Source organism: Theropithecus gelada, chromosome 15, assembly GCF_003255815.1.
Source record: "Theropithecus gelada isolate Dixy chromosome 15, Tgel_1.0, whole genome shotgun sequence".
Classification (NCBI taxonomy): Eukaryota; Metazoa; Chordata; class Mammalia; order Primates; family Cercopithecidae; genus Theropithecus; species Theropithecus gelada.
The window spans coordinates 101,434,796-101,448,301 of NC_037683.1; the positions used below are offsets into that span (position 1 = coordinate 101,434,796).

At 46.6% G+C, this 13,506-nt stretch overlaps 1 pseudogene; it reads left to right on the forward strand.

The window, feature by feature from the left end:
- Positions 1-926: 926 nt before the first annotated feature.
- LOC112607657 lies at positions 927-1,837 on the forward strand (annotated as a pseudogene).
- The last annotated feature ends 11,669 nt before the right edge of the window (positions 1,838-13,506 follow it).

The window sequence follows — 13,506 nt, forward strand, 5'->3', positions numbered from 1 at the left end:
CTGATGATGACATCTGCAGAGGGAAGACGACAGACTACTTCTGCAACACTGAACCCAGAGTGAAGAGCGTTGCTGGAGGAAATAGCAGAGGAAACCACAACTCAGAGGAAGCCACAGCTAGACAAGCAGCTACTGGTGGGATGGGATGAGGGAGGGTGGAGCCATGGAAGAAACTGCTGTGCTCTGTAGAGTCTGGGATGGGGCCAGGGCTCCACAGTTAGAGGTAGGAGAGTCCAGTGGGGCTGAAAATCAAGCAGGGTTGAAGACCTGTGTGTAAAACAGTCAACACCCGCATCCCCACCCCACCCCATGCACAGAACTGTGAGGACATCCAGCCAGATAATGACTCCAGGCGAAGAGTCATGTGCCCAGTCTGGAAGGACTTGAGCAGCTGGTGTGCACACCCACAGTAAAGGCCTCCCCACACTGGAGTGGCTGAGGGGCAGAGCCCCCACTTAGCATGACCAGTTCTCTGCCCACTCTCGCCGAAGGGTGATCTAAAGGCAGCAGTCCCTGTTCATGTCCCAGAGTTTCTGTCAGCCTTTATAGTCCCTCATTCTCAAATACAAAAGCTTAACAGAGGCTCACTGCAGATTAGAGAAAACTTGTGGTATGAAAGAAAGCAATGAGGATTCCAAAAGAGAGAGAAAGACAAAGACAGAAATTTAACCTCAAAGAACACAGAGAGAATTCAGAGAACATAAGAACATAAAACAGGCCTGGCGCGGTGGCTCAGTCCTGTAATCCCAGTAATTTGGGAGGATAAGGCAGGCGGATCATGAGGTCAGGAGTTCAAGACCAGCCTGGCCAACATGGTGAAACCCTGTCTCCACTAAAAATACAAAAATTATTTCTGCACTACACACAGAGGGGTCCACGTGGCGTTGTTCTGGATTCCCATCGTAACTTAAAGGAAAACTTTCACAATGTCTGGAGCACTTGATGTCCTGCAAATGAAGGAGAAGGATGTTCTTAAGTTCCTTACAGCAGGAACCCACTTAGGTGGCACCAATCTTGACCTCCGGATGGAACAGTACATCTAGAAAAGGAAAAGTTATGGCATCTACATCATAAATCTGAAGGGGACCTGGGAGAAGCTTCTGCTGGCCGCTCGTGCTATTGCTGCCATTGAATACCCTGCTGGTGTCAGTGTCATATTCTCCAGGAATACCGGCCAGAGGGCTGTGCTGAAGTTTGCTGCTGCCAGTGGAGCTACTCCAATTGCTGGCCGCTTCACTCCTGGAACCTTCACTAACCAGATCCAGGCAGCCTTCCGGGAGCCATGGCTTCTTGTGGTTACTGACCCCAGGGCTGACTACCAGCCTCTCACGGAGGCATCTTATGTTAACCAACCTACCATTGCTCTGTGTAACACAGATTCTCCTCTGCGCTGTGTGGACATTGCCATCCCATGCAATAACAAGGGAGCTCCTCAGTGGGTCAGATGTGGTGGATGCTGGCTCAGGAAGTTCTGTGCATGCGTGGCACCATTTCCCGTGAACGCTTGTGGGAGGTCATGCCTGATTTCTACGTCTACAGAGATCCTGAAGAGATTAAAAAAGAAGAGCAGGCTGCTGCTGAAAAGGCAATGACCAAGGAGGAATTTCAGGGTGAACGGACTGCTCCAGCTCCTGAGATCACTGCTGCTCAGCCTGAGGTTGCAGACTGGTTTGAAGGCGTGCAGGTGCCCTCTGTGCCTATCTGCAGTTCCCTACTAAAGACTGGAGTGCTCAGCCTGCCACGGAAGACTGGTCTGCAGCTCCCACTGCTCAGGCCACTGAATGGGTAGGAGCAACCACTGAATGGTCTTAAGCTGTTCTTGCACAGGCTCTTAAGCACCATGGAAATAAGGCTGATGGAAAATAAACATCAGTTTCAGAGAGAAAAAAAGAAGAAGAAGAAGGAGAAGAAGGAAAGAAGAGAGAGAGAGAGAAAGAAACAGAACATAAAATGAAAGATAGAAAATTATAAAATAAAGTCCTGGCTCAGTGGCTCAAGCCTGTAATGCCAGCACGTTGGGAGGCTGAGGCAGGCGGATCACCTGAGGTCAGGAGTTCGAGACCAGACTGGCCAGCATGGTGAAACCCCATCTCTACTAAAAATACAAAAATTGGCCGAGCCTAGTGGCACGCACCTGTAATCCCAGCTGTTTGGGAGGCTGAGGCAGGAGAATCGCTTGAACCCAGGAGGTGGAGGTTGCAGTGAACCGAATTTGTGCCACAGCACTCCAGCCTGGATGATAAGAGTAAGACTTCGTCTAAGGAAGGAAGGAAGAAAGGAAGGAAGGAAGGAAGGAGCGAAAGAGAGAGAGAAGGAAGGAAGGGAAGAAAGAGAGAAAGAGAAAGAGAGAAAAAGAGAGAAAGAAAGAAAATAACATTTAAAAATAAATAATTAACTTTTCTGAAGAAAGTTAATGAAGAAAGACACAATCTTCAGATTGAAAGAGGCATTGAACCGGGTATGGTGGCTCACAACTGTAATCCCAGCTACTTAGGAGACCAAGATGGGAGGGTCACTTGAAGACAGGAGTTTGAGGCCAGCTTGGCCAACATAGCGAATCCTTTGTTTCAAACAAACAAAAAAGAATGAAAGAGGCATTGAGAGTATCAATTACTACAACCACTTTGAAGAACATCTTGATGATAATTCATGGAGCTCACTGTCCATACACTCAGTAATTTCCCTGTCAGGTTCATTCCCTGGGGGCAGAGCTTACAGACTGCGAGCTCTTCGTGTGCTATGAGATGAATGCGGACCTGCCAGGTTTACAGTCTCAGTCCTCAGGGTGTCCAAGCAGGGCCAGGAGCAGCTGGAATGGCCAGGGATTGGCACCTCCTGCTGGGAGCAACTCCTCTGTCCACTGATTCCCTTGTGCCACACCATGTGGTACCATGTGCACTGTGCACTGTCATGTGACAAGACTGGGAAGTGCTTCCCTAGAAAGACACTACACTAAGCACATGAGATGTAGGCAATTAATTTCAGCATTGTTTGTGGGAGCAAAATAAATGGGAATAACCTAAATGTCTACCAGTGGAAAATGGATTAAACAATAACACGCTGAGAAGCCTCCAGCTCTGTGAACACATGGATGGGTCTGCAGGGTGGTGCCCTGGAGAAAGCATGGAGCCCTCGCCCTCCCCCAGACCTGGCCCTATGTATCTCTTCATCTGGCTGTTCCTGAGTTGTATCCTTTATAATAAACCCACAATCTAGTAAATAGACCATTTTCCTGAATTCTGTAAGCCGTTTTAGCAAATTATCAAGCCCAAGAAGGGGGTCTTAGGAATGCTGGATGTATAGCTGGTTTGTCAGAAATACAGGCAATATCTAGATTTGAAATTGGCAGTGGAAGCTGAGGGTGGGGCAGTCTTGTGGGACACAGCCCTTAACCTGTGGGATTTGATGCTATCTCAGGTAGATGTTGTCAGAATTGAGTAGGACACCCAGTTGGTGTCTTCCAAGGAACTGTATTGCAAACAACCCACACATTTGGTCACAGAAGTGTTCTAAAGCTGAGAGAAAAAAGTAGGGTTTTTTTCCTATACATTTGATGTTAGAAAAGGGATTTCTAGGGATTTGCTAGAATAGCCCTGACTCATGGAAACATGTGGTTTGGAAAGAGAAAGGATGAAAGGATGAGAGATCAGGAACCATTGATCCCTGAATGGCTACGTGGTCACCCATGGTATGAAAGTGCAGCTGGATTACATTCAAAAGGTAAAAGTTACCCATGGAATTTGGAGATGGTATTACACCCAATCCTTGAAGAGGTGGCCCTTTGGGTACATAAGAAAATGCAAAATAATTAGAAGCATGCTAAACATACAGTTCTGAGGGTACTGTGAGAATGTAATAGCTAAAATGAAATTAAAAGAGAGTGCTGGCTTGGACCTTGAGGCTAGACCAAACTCAGATGTGGGTTAGTTCACTAGCCTCAAAGCCACCCCCAAAAGAAAAAGTACTTCTGGCCGGGGACGGTGGTTCACGCCTGTAATCCCAGCGCTTTGGGAGGCCGAGGCGGGCAGATCACAAGGTCAAGAGATTGAGACCATCATGGCCAACATGGTGAAACCCTGTCTCTACTAAAAATACAAAAATTAGCTGGTCGTGGTGGCGTGCGCCTGTAATCCCAGCTACTTGGGAAGCTGAGGCAGGAGAATCGCTTGAACCTGGGAGGCGGAGGTTGCAGTGAGCTGAGATCACACCACTGCACTCTGACCTGGCGACAGAGTGAGACCCTGTCTCAAAAAAAAAAAAAAAAAAAAAAAAGAAAAGAAAAGTACTTCCAAGACCTCTGCTCACCAAGGCTGTCCATGTGAGAGGATGGCAAAACTAAGAAAGGACTACAGTCAGGGCTACGGAGTGAAGGAGTTGTTTCATTCTGTGAATCCCTCCACCAGCTTCCTGAGGAGACTTTACTAAAGTGGATTGTAAGAGTAACTCATTTAGCGGCAGTATTTTTGGTTTTGAATGCCACAGAGTAGAAGAGCAAGTTTAGGCTGATGCAGGACCTACAGTTCACTATGAAACAATCACCAATGACTGTACATGATCCAGACACACAGAGGCAATTCCCTAGGGAACAGCCAGCCCGGTGGACTGAGTAAAGCCACTGAAAGGCCTGTTTAGCCTGAGAAGGGGAACCACCTGACTCCACCTTGGTGCTGAGTGGAGCCCTGCAGATGAAGCAGCTTAAATGCTTTGTATGCAAGGACTGGCTTTATGATGACTGGAATATTCACTCACTGAATATGCCTGTTACCCAGGTCATGGTAAATGCTGGGGTTAAGGGGGCTCCTTTTGCATGGGTGTCCCATGTGACATTACTTCTGCAGAATCAGAGGACAATCCACAAATCCTTATCAGATCACCTGTCTCAGCTTCCCTGTATAGGTCTTGCTGATACCAAGGACATTAAAGTGATTTAATGGCCGGGTGCGGTGGCTCACACCTGTAATCCCAGCACTTTGGGAGGCTGAGGCGGGAGTTCAAGATCAGCCTGGGCAACACGGTGAAACCCTGTCTGTACCAAAAAAAAAAAAAAAAAAACATACACAAAATTAGCTGGGTGTGGTGGCATACCCCTGTAGTTGCAGCTACTTGGGGTGCTGAGGTGGGAAGACTGAAAGAAAGAAAGAGAGAGCAAGAAGGAAGGAAGGGAGGGAGAGAAGGAGAGAGAAAGGGAGGGAGGGAGGGAGGCAAGGAAGGAAGGAAGGAAGGAAGGAAGGAAGGGAGAGACAGAGGCAAGAATCAAGAAACTTGCCCCAACAGGTAGAAGACTTTGGATGAAAAATGGAAATGGATGAATGTGACAAACACTGATGGTGCTAAACAAGGTGTTGATGCAGCACTATCAAAGGCTAAGTGACCAACAGGACCTCCTGCTCATACCCTACATTAAAGGGCCCTGTCTTCGGGGCCGGGCGTGGTGGCTCAAGCCTATAATCCCAGCACTTTGGGAGGCCAAGGCAGGTGGATCACCTGAGGTCGGGAGTTTGAGACCAGCCTGACCAACAAGGACAAACCCCGTTTCTACTAAAACTACAAAATTAGCCAGGCATGGTGGCGCATTCCTGTAATCCCAGCTACTTGGGACGCTGAGGCAGGAGAATCACTTGAAACCGGGAGGCAGAGTTTGCAGTGAACCAAGATCACGCCATTGCACTCCAGCCTGGGCAACAAGAATGAAACATCATCACACACACACACACACACACACACACACACACAAAAGGGCCTTGTCTTAGTCTATTTGTTCTGCTCTAACAGTGTCTATAATAAGAGTCAAAAATCTGTAAAATATTTGAAGATAATTATTCTGAGGCAAATATGAGTGACCAATGGCCCATGACACAGCCCTTAGGAGACCCTGAGAACGTGTGCCCAATGTGGTCAAGGCACAACCTAGTTTTATACATTTAAGGGAGGCATGAGACGTCAATCAAATACATAGGATATGCATTGGTTCAGTCTGGAAAGGCAGGACAAGTGGTTGAAAGAGTTAAGTTATTATCTAACGACCTGGAATCAATAGAAAGGAATGTCTGATAAAGGATTGATAAGGGGTTGTAGAGACCAAAGTCGTATCATGCAGATAAAGCCTCCAGGTAGCAGGCTTCAGTGAGAATAGACTGTAAAGGTTTCTTATTATACTTAAGATCTGTGTTGATCTTAAATGCTGGTCAGTTTTTTCTGAATCCCAAAAGAAGGCAGAGTGAGGGTGTAATGAGGCATGTCCAAACCTCCCTTCCTGTCATGGCCTGAGACAACTTTGCAAAGTCCTTGGCTGAGAGGAAGGGTCCATCTAGGTGGTTAGCGGGAGGGGTGGGGAGGCTTAGAATTTTGTTTTTGGTTTACAATAGAATACCACAGAATTTATAAAGGACAAAATTGGCTCACATCTGTAATCCCAGCACTTTGGGAGGCCGAGGCAAGCTAATCGCTTGAGTCTAGGAGTTCGAGACCAGGCTGGGCAACATAGTGAGGCCCCTACTTCTACAGAAAATTTAAAAAATTAGCCAGGCATAGTGGCATGCACCTCACCTGTGGTCTCAGAAACTCAGGAAGCTGAAGTGGGAGGATTGCTTGAACCTGGGAGGTCAGGGCTGCAGTCAGCCAAGATCACACCACTACACTCCAGCCTAGGCAAGACCCTGCCCTCCAGCCTGGGTAAGACCTGTCTCAAAAAAAAAAAAAAAAAAGAAAAAAGAAAAGAAAAGAAAAAAGAAAATGAAAGAAAGAAAATCTGCCAGGAAAATGTTGAAGGAGAGGAAGAATGAGAGCACACAATCCTATCACAAGTCCAAGTAGCCCATGGCATTGAAATAAAAATTATGTGGCTTTGGCGCTGATGGAGGCAACTCAACAAATGGGAGTTTAGTACATGACAAAGGTCACAGTTATTTTTTTATTAACTATTGGTTTAAAGCCAGGCTCTTGCTCTGTTGTACAGGCCTTGACCTCCTGTGCTCAAGCAAATCTCCCACCTCAGCCACTGAGTAGATTACAGGTGCACACCACCATGCCCAACTAATTTTGTTTATTTCTTATACAGACAGGGTCTCACTATGTTGCCCAAGCTGGTCTCGAACTCCTGAGCTCAAGGGATCCTCCCACCTCACTCTGCCAAAGCACTGGGATTATAGGCATGAGCCACCACAGAATGGATTATTTTTAAAATAATAATATTAAAACAACGATCTCTGTGGAAAAACTGCAATATTTTCCTCAGATCACATATCCTTAAAATTTCTTTTATTGATTAAGGTCCAAGCATATTATAAAAGAATCATATGCTCAAAGAAACCAAGAGAGTATATTTCTTTTCTTTTTTTTTTTTTGAAACGGAGTCTTGCTCTGTCACCCAGGCTGGAGTGCAATGGTGCGATCTCAGCTCATTGCAACCTCCGCCTCCCAGGTTCAAGTGATTCTCCTGCCTCAGCCTCCTGAATAGCTGGGACTACAGACACATGCCACCATGCCCAGCTAATTTTTGTATTTTTAGTAAAGACGGGGTTTCACCATGTTGGCCAGGATGGTCTCGATTTCTTGACATCATGATCTACCTGCCTAAGCCTCCCAAAGTGCTGGGATTACAGGAGTGAGCCACAGTTCCTGGCCCCAAGGGAATATACTTCTGTAAGTCTTGGATGGTAAAGTATTTACTAATTAGGACATGAAATACACACGTTATAAAGAAAATAAACTGGCTGGGTGCGGTGGCTCACACCTGTAATCGCAGCACTTTTGAGAGGCCAAGGTGGGCAGATCACCTGAGGTCAGGAGTTCGAGACCAGCCTGGCCAACATGTTGGTGAAACCTTGTCTCTACTAAAAATACAAAAAATAGCCAGGTGTGGTGGCAGGCACCTGTAATCCCCGCTACTCGGGAGTCTGAGGCAGGATAATTGCTTGAACCCGGGAGGCAGAGGTTGCAGTGAGCCAAGATTGCACTATTATACTCCAGCCTGGGCAACAGAGCAAGATACCACCTCAAAAAAACAAACAAACAAACAAACAAAATATATATATAAATGGATGGTCAATAAAAGATGCTTTCTCTTAATAGTTACCAGAAAATGTAAAGTAAAACAGTGAGATATCATTGAAACTATTTAGATGGGCATAAATATTAAAGATTAATAACACACAGTACAGACCAATGCATATGTACATGTATGGAAAGGGGAGGAAGACCATATCCCCATACAATTTTGGTACAAAATTTGTGTAGAGTTTTCAGATGAACTCTTTCAAGCATCTATCAACATTTACAGTATGCATACACTTTATGACAACAATTACATTTCCAAAAGGCTGTCCCATAGAAACGTTCAGGCTTGAATACATGTGTGTATAGAAGCATTGTTTACCACAATGGAAAAATGAAAACAACCTAAATATCCATCAACAGGGAAACTTACATAAACCATGGCACCTTTTTAATACAGAAAACTAAGTAGTGGTTTTAAAAAATAAGGAACTTCAATTCAGGATGGCAGACCAATCATACATACCTACCTCTCACCTGATGAGGCCTCATGATACAGAATTCAGAGGCACAGGAGTGAATAAATCCAAATAAAGCAAGAATGAAGTGGTGGTGCAGGAGAAAGTGGTGGCCAACAGATGAGAAATTTCAGTACACTTGCGGGAAACACATACCAGTGGAGGGCACGTTCACCTAATTATGAACACTATGTAAGCGTGGTGAACTCCAGCAAGTAGGTAGGATGGAGGACAGAAGCCAGCATTGGGGTAAATGGGGAGAATTAACTGCTTGGGTTGGGTCCCTTGCTTACTCATCAGCCCCACAATGGGTAATTCAAGAGAACAAGAGACGCATTTAAAAGTCTCTAACATAGAATACATATATATTTACACGCACACACATATTTGGTTTCTGTTTGCAGTGGCACGATCTCGGCTCACTGCAATCTTCGCCTCCCGGGTTCAAGCAATTCTCCTGCCTCAGCCTCCTGAGCAGCTGGGATTACAGGTGCGCACCACCACACCCAGCTAATTTTTGCAGTTTTAGTAGAGACGGGATTTCATATGTTGGCTGGGATGGTCTCGATCTCCTGACCCTGTGATCCGCCTGCCTTGGCCTCCCAAAGTGCTGGGATTACAGGCGTGAGCTACTGCGCCCGGCCGAACATATATATTTTTTAAACCACAAAATAAAGCCAGGAAAAAGGGGGGTTATTGTTTGATGGGTACAGGGTTTCACTTGCAGGGCATCAGAATGTGCTATCCCGGACAGGTGCAGTGGCTCATGCCTGTAATCGCATCACTTTGGGAGGTGGAGGTGGGCAGATTACATGCCTGTGGTACCAGCTAATCTGGAGGCTGAAGTGGAAGGATCACCTAAGCCCAGGAGGTTGAAGCTGCAGTGAGGCATGATCAAGCCACTGCACTCCAGCCTGGGCAACAGAGCGAGACTCCATTTCAAAAAAAAAAAAAAAAGTGTTGGCCGGGTGTGGTGGTTCACGCCTGTAATCCCAGCACTTTGGGAGGCCGAGGTGGGCGGATCACGAGGTCAGGAGATCGAGATCATCCTGGCCAACATGGTGAAACCCAGTCTCAACTAAAAAAAACACAAAAAGTTAGCCGGGCATGGTGGCGGGCGCCTGTAGTCCCAGCTACTCGGAAGGCTGAGGCAGGAGAATGGCGTGAACCTGGGAGGGGGAGCTTGCAGTGAGCCGAGACTGTGCCACTGCACTCCAGCCTGGGCGACAAAGTGAGATGCTGTCTAAAACAAACAAACAAACAAATAAATAAATAAAGTGTTATCCCAAAACATGTCTCTTTGACATTATTATTTTGAGCCAAAGATTATATAATAATTGAGAAGCAGCAGATGCCGAAAAAGCTCTCTGTCCTCCCCCATCATTTGCCTAAAAGCAGGCTTAGACACTTAATCACCTGGGACTCTTTTTGGCCCAGAGACAGCACCCAAGGGGAATCTAGGTAACAAACCTTGCCAAAACAACAATCTTCCTTCCCAAGTTTCCCGGCACATCTTCACCTTCCCACGGATTGCTGTTTAGAAAAGCCTAGACATTGTTTCCTCTGTCTCATCACTTCTCTACAAATATATTGTCCTTTGTCAAGATGCAATACAAGTTCATGTCTAACCACCCCTTTGAGTTACTCATCCCTGAGTGCTCCTTGTGTATGCACAGTGCACATGGTAACAAATTGATGTTTGTTTTTCTCTTGTTAATCTGTCTTTTGTCAGTTTAATTTCCAGGGCCCCAGCTGGTGAACCTGAAAGGGTAGGGGAGAAGATTTTTTCCCTCCCCTACACAGTTCTGCAAGGTGATAAAAGTTCTGTGGGCTGGGCGTGGTGGCTCATGCCTGTAATCTCAGCACTTTTGGAGGCTGAGGTGGGAGGATTGCTTGAGCTCAGGAGTTCAAGACCATCCTGGGCAACATAGCAAAACTCCGTCTCTACAAAAAATACAAAAATTAGCTGTGTGTGGTGGTGTACGCCTGTAGTTCCAGCTACTTGGGGGACCAAAACAGGAAAATCACTTGAGCCCAGGAGGTAGAGGTTGCAGGTGAGCTGAGATTTCACCACTGCACTCCAGCCTACGGAACAGAAGAAAACTCTGTCTCAAAAAGGAAAAAAAAAGCAGTGGGGGATGTGAGTAGTACACACTTGGCTGTGTCCTCTGTGCTTCCCTTCCCCTCCTGTCTATAGTGGCATGGCTGCGGCTCCGGCAGCTATCTTGGGACCAGAGGGAAGGCAGGCAGAGGTCACTGAGACCTCAACCACAGCATCCAGCTGGGAAACTCCAAAAACCACCAGTCCCGTGTTACTTTTTCATAAACCCTTTGAGTTTGAGTCACTATTATTATTTACTATTATTATTATTATTTTGAGACAGAGTCTTGCTCTGTTGCCCAGGCTGGAGTGCAGTGGCACAATCTCTGCTCACTGCAACCTGCACCTCCCAGGTTCAAGCGATTCTCCTGCCTGACCCTCCCGAGTAGCTGGGACTACAGGTGTGTGCCACCATGCCTGGCTCATTTTTTGTATTTTTAGTAGAAACGGGATTTCACCGTGCTAGCCAGGATGGTCTCGATCTCCTGACCTCGTGATCCGCCCACCTCGGCCTCCCAAAGTGCTGGGATTACAGGCTTGAGCCACCGCGCCCGGCCAAGTCACCATATATTTTGTGCTTGCTGTTATATGCAGCCAAAGGCAATCCCTAACTGATGCATTCTTGTTATATCCTACTCCTATTTTGTGTTCCTGGCAGCATCTAGCAGAAACCTTTGCAGAGCTGCCTTTTTACAAAGACTTGTTGAGCAAAAGAAATTGACTCAGGATTGTTATAACTTATGTCAAACAGAGAATAGCACCACCAAATGCACTGGTGCCCTGAAGACCTCATAAAGGAAAACAGAAGCCTTCCCCAGGGAGGAACACGAAGAACTAACAACTCCAAATGCTAAGGAAACTTCCATCAGCCTTGTCTAAAGAGGAAGGTGGATAGATGACGTCCCGGCAGATGAGGTAATAAGACAGAGTCTCCACTGTGAATTTATGTGCTTCAGCCCCTTGGGAGGTAAACTGCCTGAAGCCAATCAACTTGTGGGCATTAGTGGCAAGGAGCAGGTGACAAATCGTCCCCTGCTCATTATAACGGAAGCCAGAATGCCTCTGCTCGCAGGGAGAGAGAGGTGTTAACCCCTCACATCCTCTCCTGCAATGGGGCACTTCACGAAGACTAGATAATTATTTCTCTTTATTCTTGGTAGTCAATAACAATCACTTATACTACAGGAAACAAGATAATTCTTAGCCCTCCTTATTAAAAAGACTATTGGCCGGGCGCGGTGGCTCAAGCCTGTAATCCCAGCACTTTGGGAGGCCGAGACGGGCGGATCACAAGGTCAGGAGATCAAGACCATCCTGGCTAACCCGGTGAAACCCGGTCTCTACAAAAAATACAAAAAACTAGCCGGGCGAGGTGGCAGGCACCTGTAGTCCCAGCTACTCGGGAGGCTGAGGCAGGAGAATGGCGTGAACTCGGGAGGCTGAGCTTGCAGTGAGCTGAGATCCAGCCACTGCACTCCAGCCGGGGTGACAGAGCAACACTCTGTCTCAAAAAAACAAAACAAAACAAAACAATAAAATAAAATAAAATAAAAAGACTATTAAGCCAGGCAGGCACGGTGGCTCATGACTGTAATCCCAGGACTTTGGGAGGCCAAGGTGGGCGGATCATGAGGTCAGGAGTTTGAGACCAGCCTGACCAACATGGTAAAACCCCTGCTCTCCTAAAAATACAAAAAGTAGCCAGGCGTGGTGGCACACATCTGTAATCCCAGTGACTCAGGAGGCTGAGGCAGGAGAATTGCTGGAACCCATGAGGCGGAGGTTGCAGTGGGCCAAGATCGGGCCATTGCACTCTAGCCTGAGTGACACAGCAAGACTCCATCTCAAAGAGAAAAAAAAAAAAGCGGCCGGGTGCGGAGGCTCATGCTTGTAATCCCAGCACTTTGAGAGGCCGAGGCAGGTGGATCACGAGGTCATGAGTTTGAGACCAGCCTGGCCAGTATGGTGAAAGCCCGTCTCTACCAAAAATACAAATATTAGCCAGGCATAGTGGTGCTTGCCTGTAATCCCAGCTACTTGGGAGGCTGAGGCAGGAGAATTCTTGAACCCAGAAGGCGGAGGTTGCAGTGAGTCAAGATAACACCATTGTGCTCCAGCCTGGGACAGAGCAAGGCTCTGTCTCAAAAAACGAACAAACAAACAAAAAACTATTAAGGTCATAGAAGTACACAGGTCATAGAAGCACAGAACGAATATTCAACTTGCCTGTCCACTTTCATTTTCGGGATCAGAAGCTTGGGGCTGGAAAAGCTAAATATTTGGCAACTAATTTGGGAACTTAAATTCATGCTTGAGCCAGGTGCGGTGGCTCATGCCTGTAATCCCAGCACTTTGGGAGGTCAAGGCAGGCGGATCACGAGGTCAGGAGTTTGAGACCAGCCTGGCCAAGTGGTAAAATCCTGTCTCTACTAAAAATACAAAAATTAGCTGGGTACGGTGGCGTGTGCCTGTAATCCCAGCTACCCAGGAGGCTGAGGCGGGAGAACTGCTTGAACCGGGACCCAGGAGGCGGAGGTTGCAGTAAGCCAAGATCACGCCATTGCACTCCAGCCTGGGCAACAAGAGTGAAATTGTCTCAGGAAAAAAAAAAAAAAAAAAAAAAAAATTCAAGCTTGGAATGCTCTTAACGTCTAAAAGGAAAATGGATAATTTGATATTCTTCCCAAATAACTACACATTCACTATCATTGCACTCCCCATCCCCAAATGTGGATGCTTAACTGTACTTTGTTTTCTTTGTTGTGAACTGATCTGGTATTTATAGTTCTAACGGTCTCTCCCTAATGAGGGCTGTGGTTTTAAGGGCCACTCCCCTTCCCACATCTACTATTACTTCCCTTCTCTTTCTCTTTTTCCTTGACAATTACCCCTTTT